This window comes from Ochotona curzoniae, unplaced genomic scaffold (genome assembly GCF_017591425.1).
Source record: "Ochotona curzoniae isolate NIBS_2020 unplaced genomic scaffold, NIBS_Ocur_1.0 scaffold_4701, whole genome shotgun sequence".
Taxonomy (NCBI): Eukaryota; Metazoa; Chordata; class Mammalia; order Lagomorpha; family Ochotonidae; genus Ochotona; species Ochotona curzoniae.
In genome coordinates, this window is record NW_024467122.1 from 10,854,047 (window position 1) to 10,870,980 (window position 16,934).

A 16,934-nucleotide genomic window follows, 5' to 3' on the forward strand; every position below is an offset into this window, starting at 1 on the left:
GGCTGAATATTTTCATAGTATATATGTAACATCTTCTTTAGCTAGTCATCATTTGATAGACAAATGGGTTGATTCTATATCTTAGCTACTGTGAATCCTATTGCAATATACATGCATGTATAAATAACTCTCTTATATGCAGATTTCATTTTGTTTGGGTATTTTTCCAGGAGTGGAATGGCTGCATCATATACTAGATCTATTTTCAGATCTCTGAAGAATTTCCATACTGTCTTGATCATGGTTGTTACTAGTTAACATTTCCACCATCAGTGTAAAACAATGCCTTAACCCCAACATCCTTGCCAACACTTACTGTTTTTCGGGTAATAGCTTTTCTAACTGGAGTAATGTAAAGCCTCATTGTGGTTATTTGTATTTTCCTGTTGTGTGTGTTCATGGGTCTGCTGACCATTTGTATTTTGACCTTTCAAAATTCCCTGTATGACATTTCTTTAATATCTTTAGTTTTATTGTTGTTGAATTTCTTGAGTTCTTTATAAATCCTGGATATTAATCTTCTATCAGTGGCATAGTTTATATATATTTTCCTCATTCTGATGCTTGATTCTTCACTTCATTGTTGCTTTTTTGTAGTGCAGAATTTTTCAGGTTATGTAATCCCATCTGTTTATTTTTATCTTAATTATTTCTACATATGGAGTCTTCCAAGAAGTCCTCATCTATGCCTGTGTTATATAGAGTTTCCCATATGTTTTTTCTCTTGTAATTTAATGGTATCATGTCATAAATTTAGATCCTTGATGCATTTTCAGTTGATTTTAATATATGGTGTAAGGTAGGGATATTGTTGCATGTAGATTCAATTTTCACAGCACCATTTGTTGAAGAGACTTTCTTTTATCTTTAGATTGGTTTCGGTTTGTCTAAAATTTGTTTACTATGTTTGTGTGGCTTAACTTCTGGGATTTTTACTTGGTTCCAATTATCCTCATGTCATGTGCCAGTATCAGGCTTTTAGGGTTATTATTGCCCTGTATTACGTTTTGAAGTCTATGTTATGATGTCTCCATCATTGTTTTTGTTGTTTAAAACTGCTTCAGCTGTCCTGGGTCTTTTGTTTCCATGTGGAATTTACCATCACTTTTTTTTTTTTTAGATCTGAAATGGATGTAGTTTCATTATTGTGATCTTATTGAATCTGTAAACTGTTTTCATAATATGAGCATTTGCATACTAATTCTATCAATCCACAAACACTGAATGTCAAAGATTATTTTTCAATTTTTCTCTCTTTTATTTCTTCCTTTAATGTGTTACAATTTCATCATAAGGATCCCTCACATTCTTAGTTAAATTTATTTCAAATTATGCAAGTTTTTTTGCAATTATTATGAGTGGGACTCATCTTACATTCTTTATCATTCATAGAATTATAATTTTGACAGTGCTGCATATTTGTAAAACACACACTGATCAAGCACTTAGTGAATGACATAATTTTAAACTTTCAGAATTCTGGATACCTAGAGCCAATAGAGGAAATATATTTATATATGTAACTCAGACTGTGATATCCTACAAATATCAATAATTTGTCCACTAATTATTTCCAGTCATTTGAATAAGTACAATGAATAAACCATCATGTAAAAAAAGAAAATCCCTGACTAAATTGTATCAAATCATTGGTTTTCAGTGACCCACACTTTATCATTAATTGTATCAAAAATAATGCTTACTCTCTGGCAAGCATAATATTTCCCTTTTTATAATTAGGCGATTGGAAATGTTGGCTTTTATCTTAACCAATGATCTGATATGCTAGAAAACATAAATAATTATATACCTCGTGTTAAATGTGTAGGTTTTTCAAGGTCAACTTTTCCACTGGATGTGCAGATACTAGAACTCCCCACCACCAACAGAAAGTGTGTTATTGGTAGTTTGCAGGAGACCCAGCACCAAAGTGCTTCAGTAACAGTCTGTACTGTACAGAATCAAACCTCTGCTGTTGATGACTTTCAGTGCTATCAACATGAAGGAGAAACTCAAATGTATACATACTTCATCTGTAGTTCTATTACCTAGAATTGAGTGGGCTTTGCATCTCAAGGTTAAATTTTTCAGATATAAACTAGCTAATACTATGTAACCTGAGGAGAAACCCTTCTCTAATGGATGAACACAAGAGGCACCAAAGGTGACAGCCTTGTTACTTTCTTCTTAACTATCTTGTTGATACTAACTTTGATATTATTTCATATAACTTAAATATAAAGCTTGTGAAGTATTAGTACTTTTTTAAAAAACTGCACCCTCAACTTCAAGGAATGTTTTACTAATTACAAATTGTAAAATATGGGACAAGATCACAAGACAACAATTTCTTTGTCATAATATTTCACATTTACCAATTGTGAGGTACACATTTAGAGAAATGCAAAATTTCAAATGTCTGTAGATAAATCTATGCTACTCAAAATATCCTTACTCATCACAATGCTTTGTGATTGAATACACTGATAGGAAAAAATAATCAACTAAGCTGAATATAATCATGTGCAAATCAAAAGATTTTCAATAATATTGCAAAACTCCAAACTGCCCACTATTTTTGAACGCACTGATATAAAATTAATGAAAGCTACAACGGTTATACCGATGAGGAGAAAATATCCCAGTTCCATTGATAAAGTTTTTTTTTAATCCCCCAAATATGCCATAACTAAAGAGCTAACATGTTCAGACACTTAAGACATTTATGAAATAACTAAGTGGACTACAGTTTAATGTACAGTATATGTTAATGTAAAACAGAAACATATTATAATAAAATATGTATAAATATATTTTATTTAGTTTGGTTACTGTGAGTAAATTTTGTTCTGTATACAACAGGATTTGTTAGTATAAGAAGTTTTTACACAGAGATCAAAATTTTGTGATCAAATTAAATGAGACCATTAAATACAATGTTAAGGAGAATAGAAAAAAAACGGGTACAAATGTGAACTTGTAAGACATAAAACTGCTAACAAGTTTAGTACCTTGGAGCAACTGTAGGAGCCTGTAGTTCAGATGCAAACAGAAAAACCAAAAGCTGATACAAGTCATTACAGTAAGGAACAATTAGAATTGAACTAAAAAAAGGGAATTTCTCCAAAGTTTGTAGGTCTTAACTATATATCCTTGACACATATATGTCAGATGACTATCTTTCATGGAGATAGAATTTATTGCAAGTCAAATGTTATTGACAGATATTATCAAATAGGCAGTTGGATGGATTTGTCTTTAAGACAAAAAGTGAACACTTTTTAATGTCACACTATTATTTTTATAATTTGGTGATCCTATTCATCCCCTTCAACAAATATTCCACAATCAGGTTGCAACTCGATGATAATTGTAACTCAGGAGCACTGCCTGAGGCTGCCTTTCTGTGACTTCATGGGTCCATCCTTCAGGCTGTCTTTGTAATTCATGTTGGGATTAGTAGTATGCACACACCTTCTTCAGGAAATGTTATATGGGCATTTGGACTGTTTTTTTTTTCTCCCTGCATTGACTTACAAGATCAATATTGTTGTATAATTTATTGATCATAAGAAATAATTGGAACACAGAATAAAATTTCAGACTACAACTTCAATTGATCAAGCATCATTACTTGATTTCAGTTCTGTGTGAGTTGCAAAAAAAACAAAATAAAAAATAAAAAAAATTGCCACAAATTGTAAAATAATCAGAAAAATATGAAAAATTATAATCTTCAATGATGGATGACACTTTCTCTTTATAGTTTATTTGGAAAGAGAAAGAGCATGCATTCAGATTTTCCATCTTCTGGCTCAATTCTCAAATTTGCAAATTTGAAGTCCCCACAGTTGGGACTAAACCAGGCCTAATGAAATCCTGGAACTGAATCAAGTTTTCTCACATGGGTAACAGGGACACAGTTACATGAGCCATCACTCTCTAACACCCAGGGTGCCCAGTACCAGGAAGCTAAGAGCAGAAGCAGAGCCCAGACACAACCCAGGGCACTCAGACTTGGATTGCAGACACCCCAAGGACAGTCTTACCCACCATGCTAAGTGCCAGTCTCTCAAAGACAAGTCTTAACTTATGCGGAGCTTCTCAAAGAATCTATTTAATACAATATGCATACTCTAGGCCATTTTCAAGGGTTCATTACTCCAAACTTAAGTTTAAAAATTCATCTAATCATAATATCAACAGTTCATTGTATATATAACATTGGCATTATCAGATACAAAGAAAAAATTAATGCACAAAGAAGAATCACAATTGTAATGCAAACTTGACAGGAATTCTAGTACTATAACAGATGATCTGAAGAGAAAATGATTGTGGATCAACTGAGTTTGTTCTACTGATTAAATGTTTAGTGTCTAAGTAATTGCCTGTCCTAAATATACTTTCATGAATATAGGCATATTGTTAAAGAAAATTATAAACAACAAAATGTAAGAGCAACATTAAAAAGAACTATCAACAAAGAAAATTGCACAGTGACAATAACAATTAAGACAGAATTCAGGAGTAGGCAGTTGATTCCTTATTTAGGATGTCCATGTCCCATCTTTGAGTGCCTGGATTCAATTCCTGACTGTCTTCTGAATCCAGTTTCTTGCCAGTGCAGATCCTGGGAGGCATTGGTGATGGCTCAGGTAATCAGGTCCCTATTACCCACATGGTAGAACTGTATAGTTAGTGTCTCTGACTCCCAGCTTCAACCCTGGTCTTAACCTCAACTTTTGGGACATTTGGGAAGTGCACCAATGAAAGGGAGTTCGCTCCCTCCTCCCTTTGTCCTTCCACTCTCTTCTTTCCCTTTGTCACTCCCTCTTTTTCTTACTCTTTCTTTCCATCTCCATTACTCTGCCTCATTAAAAATTGAAAATAATAAATAGTTCATATAGGTTCAATGTAATTACAGGAACTAATTTTTACTAAAGATTCCCTAAAAATAAAGTAAAACATAAATAATGCCAAAAAATTCCATTACTTTGTAGTCATTTCTTGGCTACCAGTATTATTCAGGGTAAATGTTTTACTTCAAAAAGATCAGTTAACTCAATGAATATATTAATTAATTGACATTTGGATTTATATCAGGATTACATTTTGCTCCAGCAAAATGAAAGCTTCCAGTTATTGCTCAGATGGTTATTTTAAAAATTTAGACATAAAGTTGTTAGTGGAAATGTTTGAATCTTTGGTTTCTATGAAGATACTAATGGAGTTTTGGGAGAGGGCAAGTCCAATACTGTAATCTTTTTTAGAATTGAGAATATATACTTAGGTTCTAAATTATGGAATGCCACTTGCAAGCATCACATTCAGGGGAGATCTATTTCCAATTTTAGGTAGAAATTGTTGGCAAATAAAACATTCATTATAAGGTTGGATACAGGCTAGAATTCTAGTTACTTTTTACTGCATCTGTTTTAACTACAGTCCATGTTATTGCCAGTTTTTAAAGATGTTATATGTGGTAATATTTTCCAATCCAAAGGATATATTTGTTGGGGCTACAGTGGTATGGATCAATAGTGAACCTTAGAATCTGTCTTAGAAGATATAATGATGCACCATTCATTCTCAGTGGAACTAGAGTAAAAAGGGAGATAATATCCTTAAATAAGGTGTCAGGGATACTTTGCTCTTTCTAGAGTATTCGATTTGAATTGGAGAAAGTACAAACTTTTGGTTATTCTGTTTCATATGCCTCTAACTAATCTACTTAAAATACAAAGTTTCACTTTCCCCATGTTTTGATGATCATGATTTTTGAAGATCACTATATTTCAACACACCAGCACTGTTACAGCTAGGAAATATCCAGGGAGAGCATTTACCTCCAAAAGACTGGCCTTTCAGACAACTGTCTTAACTAAGGAAAAGTATTAGTGACTGATGAACTTACACTTGACCATGAGTAACTGACCTATTTGGAAAGAACATCATCTCTTTTTCATAAACATAATTTATCTATAAGTTTTATGACTTATTGGAATTATCCTTCAGTGGATAATTCATTTATAGTGTACATTTTTACCATACATTATACAAAACTGAGGATAATGTTTATGGATAAATGAGGGAAAATAACAAGAAGACTATTATAATTATACTCAGAAATTTGATGTGACAGCACATATGTTATCCTTGATTTAGAAAATAACATAAAATCATGAATAGTATGATATATAATTTCCTTTTTACTTGCGTTAACTATTTCTAATTAAAAAAATTATTGTAACTACTATTTTATGACACACTTCCATATCCTCTGGGATTTCCCTTGATCCCTTCCCAGATATCCTCCCCGAACACACTGATTTCCCCAATATTATTAAAATAGTATAGTTCTTCATACACAGTCATAAGTCCATCATTGTGGGTATGCACAATGGCAGAGAGTTCAGCATCCTATCGTGAAGATATATTTAAGTTTCCTGAGAGTCCATCTTTGTCTGGAAGTAGAGATGCATAGTGTATTGTATCCTCCCATCTAGATATGATAGAATTCCATCACACAGTTACTATACATCCCTTTAATGAAAAGCCACAAAACCAAATTAACAGCAGGAAGAAAAATAGAAATTTTCAACACCATGTAGTTGAATAATATGCTACTGAATGAGTAATGTGTCTCTGAAGAACTAAAAAAGAAAATCAGGAAATGTCTTGAAGAAAATGATGCAATTGTTTGATCTGTGAGTCATTGAAGAATTTAATATGAGAAAGAAAACATAAAAATAAAAACCAAAACATTAAAATCTGTAGATATAGTTTCCGCTGATCCTTGTTTGTGTGATGTATCTCCTGTAGGTAAAAGATAATTGGATTTTGTTTATGAAGCCTACTAATCTGTGATTTTTAATTAATGGGCTTAAGCCATTTACATTCAGAGTTAATATAAAAAGGTGGCAATTTAGTACTGACATTTTGGCAATGGGTTGGTCATTGTTTGATTTTGTCTTCTGTTGTTATTTTACTAAGATGTTCTTCACATTTGTCTTTGGTTTTTCTGGGTGCTATTTATTTTTTCTGTCAAGAGAACATCTTTAAGTATTGTTTGTAGGGCAGGTCTTAAGAGCTGTATTTTTTTTTTTTTTACTATGGAAGAATTTTATTTAACTTTCAAAGACAAAGGAAAGCTTTGCTGGATATGTTACTCTTGGCTGATAATATTTTTTTTTTCCTTATAAAATCCAAACTATATTGCTCTATTCTCTCTGGCCTATAGAATTTCCTGTGAGAGACCAGCTATGATTCTGATTGCCACCCCTCTATATGTCATTTGATTTTTCCATGTGCACATTTAAGGATCTTTTCATTATGTTTGATTGAAAAGAGCTTGATTAATATGTGTCATGGTGAAGATCACTTTTGGTCAATTCTATTTGGAGTTCTGTGTCCCTCCATAGTGTTATTTTCCAAATATTTCTTTATATTAGGGATTTTTTGCTTTATTGTTTTATTGAATACAACTTTAAATCCAGCTTATCTTTCTGTGGCTTCTGAAGTCCCATAACTCTTATATTTGTCCTCTTGTAGTGTCTCTTAATTCTTGAATACTTTCTTTAGCTTGACCTAGCTCTGCTTCCAGATATTTTATTGTTTCCCATTGTGACAAGAAATATCTTCCAATTCTACAATTTTTTGTTCTTGTTCCTTCATTCTATTATTAAGACTCTATTGAATTTTTAATTTGATCTATTCTGTTAATTTCCAATAATTTGTCTTGCTTTTATTTTAGTGTTGCTATTTCATGTGTGACATATTCCTTAAATTCCTTGAACTCCTGTATGTGCTTCTCAATTGTTGATAAGAAGCTTTAAAAATGAGTTTTCTGAATTCTGTATCCCCCATTTTCTCAATGTAAATCTCAGTCAACTCTGAGGTTGGCAAAGGCATTTGCTCCTTTGCAGGGGAGTCTTCAGTAATATTTATTGTGCTTCTGTTTATTCTTTGGCTCTTGGTCATTGTACATCTGGTTAGCAGGCTCTTCTCCTTAGGGCTGATTTCTAAATTGTGTCGCCCACAGATTTACAGTTCTTTTTACTTATGCATTTGGTACCCAGTGCTTTCTTTGCAGTCACTTGTCCCAAGACCTCCACTGAGTTTGAGGTCTGGGCTCTTCCATCATGGTCTCCAAAGCCCCAACTCCTGGCTCACCACTCTTCACCTCGTGTGATCCCATGCTGTGGTTGCATTGTTGTCTGTACATCCTGTCTTCCACTTCTGGTTCAAGCCTACTGGCCATTAGGTCTGAGGGCATCCTGAACCTGTTTTGACCCGTAGAGTGCCAAGTTGGTATTATTTCCCCTGTGGTTCCAGTTAAAAGAACTCACCTGGGTGTGAGCTCAACACATGCAACTGGCCTTTGCCACAATATTCAAAATGGCACCTGATTTGCCACCGATGGAGACCGGGATCTGCTGGATATTAGGTCTTGGAGCTTCCTGGACCTATTTTGGTGAAATCTGTTGTTTGTCATGTTGGTGCAATGAATTGAGCCACAAATGAGGTCTCTCTATGCTCAGTGCATGAGCAGTACTGTCCCCAAATCTCTGCCTCTCTACACATAATGGCACTCGATGTGGCTCTGGTGAGAGTATGGGCTGTGAGATCGACCCACCTTGAACCCATACTGCCTGTTTGGGATCTACTGCTCTGTCTCTGCTCTTTGTCAAATAAAACAAATATACAGGATGGCCAGTTCTTTTCTTGGGTTCAACTGGTGATCTCTCAGTTAACTTCCTTTTCCACCTGGCTGTTGGTGGAGCTCTGGCCACTGGTAGAGTTCAGTCCCCTGCTTGCTGACTGCCACTGAGTTATCTGGTCATTGCAACACCACACCATTGTGTCTGCTGCTTTCCTTTGTCCATCAGCCTCCAGGTTACCCTCTACTTCAACCTGTCCACTCCTATTTTCTGTAATGTGCCCTGTGTGCTTCATCCCAGCTAATGATTCTCTACATGTTTAAACATGTCCTTACCCTATTTTGCCACCTCGATTCCTATCAATATGTAATTTCTATGTCGAGAGTTTCAATGGATTCAATACAGTCACTAAATAATTATGATTAATGTCTATTTTACTGATGCAAGTAACTTGAAGTTTTAGCTAACAGTAGTTATTTCATGTATGAAAATTACCTAAAGAAAATACAATATATTTTTTACTGGTGTGTTATAATACTTCATAAAATTTACCCATTATAAAAATCTAACATCCATAATATGCTGAGCAATGTAACTTAAAGTTGAGTAAAACAAAGGCAACCACTATATTTTTTAAAGATTTATTTGTTTTTATTACAAAGTCAGATATACAGAGAGGAGGAGAAATATAGAGGATGATCTTCCATCTGATGATTCACTCCCCAAGTGGGCACAACGGCTGGTGCTCTGCCAATCCAGAGCCAGGAGCCAGGAACTTTCTCCAGGTCTCCCATATGGGTGCGGGGTCCCAAAGCATTGGGCTGTCCTTGATTACTTTCCCAGGCTACAAGCAGGGAGCTGGATGGGAAGCAAGGCTGTCGGGATTAGAACTGGCCCCCAGGTGGGATCCCAGAGCAGTCAAGGTGAGGACTTTAGCCACTAGGCCACACCACCAGGCCCAATAGGTAACCACTATTAAATATCAATCTATATGTCAGATACCAAAATAATCTGACTCCATCATTTTAAGTATATTACAAAATATGCTATGAATGAATTCAATTGTTTTTAATATGACCTTGATAAAAGTTAGCTTTGTTAAATTGTGCAACATTTTGAGCTTTCAAAAAATGACTTATGTATTTATTTGAAACATAGAGTAACAGAGAGAAGAAAAGTCAGAAAGATGACTTCTTTAAATTTTAGTTACATTTCATTTTATGACACAGTTTCATTGGCTCTGTGCTGGCTCACTGCACCACTCAAACAACTGCATTTGTCCCAGTTGGGCCAGGCTGGAGCCAGGAGCCTGGAACTTCTTTTGGTTTCCCATATAGATGCCAAATGCCCAAGCTTTTGGGCTACCTTTCATGGCCTTCCCAAGCATGATTGCATGGAGCTACATCAGAAGCACAGCAACTGGTATGCAAGTATGGGATGCGAGTATTGCAGTTGGTGATGCAACCCACTGTACTACAGTGATGTATCTGATTTCTTTTTAATAAGTGGTTGACCTATTTGGTGGCATGGAAAAATTGTCACTGTCTCCTAGAAATTCATTAAAATACTATTCAGATATTTCTGACTCATGATGACTGCCTCTACACTACAACCTTCTTTTGTTTAAGCAACAGGAGTTGCTATATCACCACTGAGTTAATACTATGTTGTTCTAGTTTTATTGTATATATTGGCCATTGATAAGGACTCACAAGATAAAAACAGCATGTATCTTTTACAGATTTGAAATTCCTATATATGGGTTGCTCCAGAGACATGAAGATAAATACAATTCCAAGTGGTTTGACGACTCATTTTCAGATTTGGAGTTTTATGTGGCTTCATGAGTAATATTTTATGCTAGTTTATATGTGATTGACCATGGCAAAAGTTATTAGCCTCTAAGTATGAAGAAACATAAGTTTTGTCCATATATTTAGTGAATTTACAATTCACATTTTTAAAAATGGATCACTATTCACAAGAGTGCTCACAGAAAAGGACTCCAAAGCATACAAAAAAGAAAAAAGAGTGGAAATGAAAGAAGGGAATTTCCCATGAACTTTTAAAATTTTTCACATATTAATCCATTAAGGATATAAATGTATGAGATATAACCCCATAAAAGGAGTACACTTTGGTTTGAGCACCTCTCTAATATTACCCAATTAGATTTAAAAACACAAAATTAAGATTATGGTCCATTATCCTAATATCAAATTGTACTACTCCATTATTCTACAGAGAAAATATCAGAACTATTCTACTTTTGCATAAAGAATTCATAAAGATTTGTCTGGTAGAATAGTCAAGGTATATGTATACGTGGAGATTTGTCAGAGTTTTGGTCAGTGATGACTATGTTGTTTGGAATGGAAATGTTTGCTAAAAATAGTAAGTAATTGGGCTAATCTGAGCTCTAGGCTTATTGATAATGCTGGACCCAAAAGTTGCAATTAATGATAGAATAATTTTATTTTGAGTGTGAGAAAGTGAGACCCTTTATAGGAAATAAAGCATTCCCAATCTGGTTTATATGCTTTGAATTTAACATTCTCCTTCCATAAGGTGTATTTCACTGACCTATAACATGGGGCATTAAGGAATAATTTTGGAAAATTTCAAATCTCATTATATCTTTCCATAAAATAGACAGCCAATAGAAAAACATTTGCTGAAAAAAGGTGAGTGACACCAATTGGCCACAACTAAAATCTGAAAGATACTAAGATAATCATATAACTAACATCATATTACATGAATATATACTGAAGGCAACTATGTTTTCACATTAGACAATCAGGTATTGGTAATTCTTCTGAAATGACCTGTCGTCTTACTTGATGTGATTTTATGGGAAAAAATTACTTTTCAACTGCACTTGCTATAAATAGATGCTTGCATGCACTGGTACTAGTGACAGATGGAACTTTGATAATAAAGAGATACTGCTAAAAACTGGAATTGGTATTTTATGTAAAGAAATATTAACTAATTGAAGAACCAACTATTTTTTTCTTGCTTTTTCTTCTTTTATTTTGATAATCTTTACATAGTTGATTAGGGTACAAAGGGTCAAGGGTTACTGGAAAGTGGGTAAGATAATTGTTTTCACATTTGTGTGTGTGAATCTGGAGTAAGGAGGGGGATAAAGGGAGAAGCCCCACCCAACCTCCCACCCCATCTCAGGGCCCCTGACATGGGGCATGTTCTGAGTGCAATGCTCAAGTGGTTTTGATAGTTCAACAGTTCTCAATTGCTGACAATCTTGTCATTCCAAGATTGAAATCTTGGATTAAATCTCTTCAGAATACATTGGCAGACATAGTCCACCTTAAAGTCTCCATTTGCCCAGATTTTCACTGCCAACATGTGGTTGGGGCAGATGATACGTTTGTAAAGAACCAATCGTTAATGGACTTTCAGATTTTAAAATTACATAACTTCAACATTTTCAAGATAAATAACTATATATAGGAAGTTGGCAAATCCATTTTTTCTGAAATGAGCAGGTTCAAAACCAAGGCATAGGACTTCTGTGAGGCATTCTTCAATTCCATAAGTTATTTCACAAGTTGATTGCATTCATAAGATAAAATAAGTATTCTTGAAATTTCCTTGAAAAATGTTTGAGACATTGCCTGATGTCCAGTAAAAAGCGTGCAGGGACCAAGACCAAGGAGAGAGAAAACAATTCATGCTCCCAACACAATGCAAGCAGCACAGCTATCATTTCAGAAATCCACTAAACCAACAATGGCCACTGAATGAGAAAATCAACCTAGGCAGAGGGGGTAGGGGAATAGAGAGAAGCAGAGAAGGAAAATTAATCCGTAGCCTCCTTCTGCTGTTTTCTCACATCATTACTTCACCTTGTCTCACAGATATCAGCTAACACTGTTGAGTAATGCTGGTACAGAGGAAGGACTGTGATCAAGGCCACAGTGGTCTGTCAAATGGTGTTGTGAGGACTGTTGGCAAAGGGAATGTTCTGAGAATCCCATAGCAAGCCACTCTATCTGGACCCCGGAGGTGGGATGTCATGCTATGGGATACTCATGGCAGGATTCCTGGGGTTGAGCCAATAATGAGACCTGGTAAAGGAGTCTGTCCAGGAATACACTTTCTCAGGGAGGTTCACCCAGGACCTGCTATGATCTGCTCTGTATAGGCAGTGGTGGTGAAGCAGGTTCTGGGCTGCCTTGAAGGTGGTTAGAAGTGTAGAAACACTGAAGATCAGGCTTTTGTGTGAAGGCAGGACTTAGATGAGATAGAAGGCCATGTCCATGAACCTTACTGAGGCAGGGAGGGAGGTCTGGAAGCAGGCAGATTTGAAGGTGTTGGGCAACTAGGAGCTTCATATGGGTTTCCTGGACACTGGTAAATAGGTTCCATGAACACTCCAGAAGGACTGGGTCAGGGTACTACTGATTCCTGATTTTAGTGCATCAGATTCATCCCTTGTTCACACCAGGATCCAGTGTATAAATGCACCCTGGATGGGGCACCAACATAAGAGGGCCAAGTCCTATTAGTAGGCCAACATCTCCTTTCTACCTCTTTGGGTGTGATTTATGCCAACCATGCACTTGGCCAAGGGGCTGTTGGTACCTCTTTGTCTAGTTTGGGTTCCCACCAGTACATTGGTATCGGGGCAAGAAAGGCTAGTCTCTTTAAGATTGGTGAAGGGCCTCAAGTGTACCTAGATGTTCCTGAGAAAAACTGGTCCAGGGATTCACATGAAAGGTACATAGAATTGCCTAAGCTGCCATGCCATCAGTGCTGGTTTCTTAGGGAGCTTGATCTAGGTCAATATGTAGAAATGTACCTGCAACCAATGGGTCCAAACTTGATCCTGCTGTCAATTAACATTTTATCAATCAATGTCCAACAATTATATAAAAAATAAACCTATATGAGTTCATAAGCCAGGTTCAAGGACACAGGGATACAGTTCCAGAGGCATATGCTACTACTGGTGGTCCTGCTGAAGAAAGAAGTTAGGGATGTCCTGTGATAAGCTAGTAATTCCAAAACCTGGATGAAAAAAAAAATGGAATGATTCAGAGTGATTCCTGGTGTAGGTTCCATGATGAGACCTTATATTGTCTTGAGAGATGATGACATAAAATCATAAACAATAAGATTACACAAAGGCTCACATGGTTCAGAGTGCTATAAGAAGAACCAGGGATTGCCATTTAATACAGATTTTTTAAAAATCCACTGGACCTGGAGGAATTATGACATGCAACCCACCATAATGGCCACAATTTCATACAAGTGCTCACTGAAGATGAACAAAATACAGACAAGGATTCAAACTCAGCTCTAACACCTCAATGTGTCTTTCAGTGAGACTAGAGGTCCAACGGGAGGAAGGCACCACATTGACGGCACAATGGATTACTGAGGCACTTTCATGATTAGTGTGAGTCATCACAAAGAGGATAAAAAGTGAAAAAGTCCTAATCATTTGAAAGCAGGTTCAAGCGGAACACAAATGCAAGAATGAAGCACAAATGTGTCTCTGAAGTCTCACTTAAACCATGGTCAGGAGTAAAGACAGAAACACTCATGAAAACGATACATGAAGAAAATTTTAAAAAAGGAGCGAATTCTTGTCCTATATACCCGAAGAGGTAAAGCATTCAAAAATGAGATTGAAATGATGCAAAATAATATGGACTCTGAGAGAAGGAATTATTCAAAGAGGTCAGAAGTGTAGAACTAAAAAACAAGGACCTAAATCTGCTGAGGGAGTTTGCTATGGAAATATGTTGCAGCAAGGAAGTTAAAAAACCTGAAAAGCAGAGCTGCAATGACTTGTAAAACAGAGGAAAAGAAACATAATGTAACTTTGCACAAAAAAAAAATTCCTGAAAATTACAAAAAAAAAAAAGTCAATGGAGGAATTATTCTCAGGAATAAAAACAGGGATTCAGAAGGCACTAAGTTAAACTAAGACTGAGACAATAAAAATTGGAATGCTTAACTCTAGAAAGAAAAAGAGCCACACCACAAGAGTTGGCCTGTTGTCCAGCCCCGTGACTATTCCTCATCTCTCTAAGCTATCCAGGATTGTGGTGTGCCACGACCTGCAGAGGAACATGTGTGTGCAGGGCAGAACCTGAGCTGCTGGATGCGGTGTGTGCTCGCAGCCTGTTCTTGGGTAGCTCAGCACAGACACTGATGCCATGTTGTTAGGTGTGAGACGAGGGTTGTGAAGAGCCCTCCCTGAGTAAAGCCCCTGGAACCAATGTTCTCATGCCAACACTGTGCCCACTGTGCCACTGCTTGCTTGTGCTGCCAGGAATCCACCAGGATGTGGGCAACAGGGGCAGGAAAGAGAGCTACACTATCACATAGTGTCTTTCAGCAGGGCCATGTGGGCCAATGGCACCTGTGGGTCTGGGGTCCAAGCGGCCAAGAGGTCCCAAGCCAAGCCAAGTGGGCGGGGCTTGTCTCACCCAGCACGCAGCCTGCCTGGACACCCTCAGCTGCAGCATGGGGACCACAACCCCCCGGGGCCAGTGCACTCAGAAGCGGCTCATGCTGCTCTTCACACCCACCCGCCCACCTCTGCCTGTCCCACAGATGATGTCACCACCGGAAGCCCCCGTCCCTTCCACTCTCCTGCACTCCAGGGCGACTTTCCAGACCACAGAGCCCATGAAATGCTGCTGCTGCCCACCCTGTTGCCAAAAAGACATCTCTGGGACTTGCCATGGTAAGCCAATCCACCTGTTCCCTGGAGGTGGGAGGGCACATCTTGTGCCGCCTGCTCTGCTGCTGTTCCTTGCACTGGGTCAATGATGAGATCCCATACTGAAGAAAGGTGATGACTTAAAAAAAAGTCATGCTCAATAGGATTACGCTGAGGCCCAGCACAGTCCCAGTGCGACCAGAGGACCCTGGGGACCTCAGATGTCTTCTCGGGAGAAAGGCATCCAAACTGGGGACATGGAGGTCCCCAAACAGGCCAAGACTCAGTCCCCAGTCTCAAGCAGTCGCTCGGGCAATGTGAAGCCAGGCTTGTTCCTGCTGGTTTTGCTTCTTCCAGCCATCAGAGCCGGTGACATTGACACAGAGAGGGTCTGGGGATAAAGCACCGACAGGAGACCACTGATAGTGAAAGTCTCTCTGAATCCTTCCTTTATTATTCCCTTTATACTCTTTCCCAAAATCCCGTTAATTGTAGGATACCAGTGAGTCTGATTAGGCCCGGTGCTTTTAGCTGCAAGCCCTTTACCTTTTACTGCTGAACTTAATGAGTGCTAATCAACTCCTTAGCCCACATCAGGTCTCCCTTTTTTGTTTTAAGGCTGACTTGAATGTTCCTGTCTTAGTTTGTGGACTCTCAGGTTATCAGCCTTACCCATTACTGAGATTCTGCATAGCACAGAATTTCTGTTGCATGATAGAGCCCCTATCTTATGTAGGTCAGTGCCCAGTTCATTTTACCTATCACTTGCTGCCATTCAACATGTTGCCTGCTGCAGCTGAACATATAATAGTTGAGGAGGTTGGTAACCTTGTCCCATGGCTAGGAATATTTTTAACATGGTAGCATTAAACAGGCAGCAGTTCCTGGGCTTGGGAAAACCTGGCACTACACAGGTGAAAAATACAGGAATGCATTATTGGAAATAAGAGGCCCTGACCATATATCTCACTGCATCTGCTGTTTCTCTACCAACAATACAACCAGTAGTTACAACACAAGAAAGACCACCTGCAAGTGTTGATAAAAAAAAGTTCAGTTGCTAAATAAAACAGTGAGCTCAGTAGGTAGAGCACTGGACAATTAATCATACAGTCATAGATTTGAGGCCCACATTGCCGCAATTACTACGACCAGTACAGCCAGTAATGAGGATAGAGAAAGGGTTTGGGATGACATCAGTTATGCCCCTGCAAGGTTTCAAAATTATAAAATTACCATAGTAGGTCCAGGGATCCCTCAGATTATCCCTCAGGCCATGCTCCCCATTAAAGGCCATTAGCAACAGCCAGAAGAACCAGTAAGGAAGACATAAAGACATTCACAGGATGAAGCTGACACCAGAGACAAGTGATGGTAGAGGTCGCTCTGAAGACGCCATGTATTTACTACCTTAATAATTTATACAACAAGCACTAAAAAATGGGAAGCTAATGAATATGGAAAGAGGAGGTGCTGTAAACCACAACACATTTCCTATTGCAGCTCATTCAAAAATGCCACTCAACTTCTTAAAAAAGGACACATGTTGCATTTTCCTGAAGCTG

At 37.4% G+C, this 16,934-nt stretch overlaps 2 non-coding genes across 2 annotated transcripts; both read left to right on the top strand.

The window, feature by feature from the left end:
* Positions 1-13,746: 13,746 nt before the first annotated feature.
* Positions 13,747-13,823, top strand: LOC121149632. Its single transcript, XR_005882775.1, has one exon. It is a non-coding gene; the product is annotated as a small nucleolar RNA SNORD115 (small nucleolar RNA).
* A 1,646-nt stretch (positions 13,824-15,469) lies between these two features.
* LOC121149579 lies at positions 15,470-15,549 on the top strand. Its single transcript, XR_005882728.1, has one exon. It is a non-coding gene; the product is annotated as a small nucleolar RNA SNORD115 (small nucleolar RNA).
* The last annotated feature ends 1,385 nt before the right edge of the window (positions 15,550-16,934 follow it).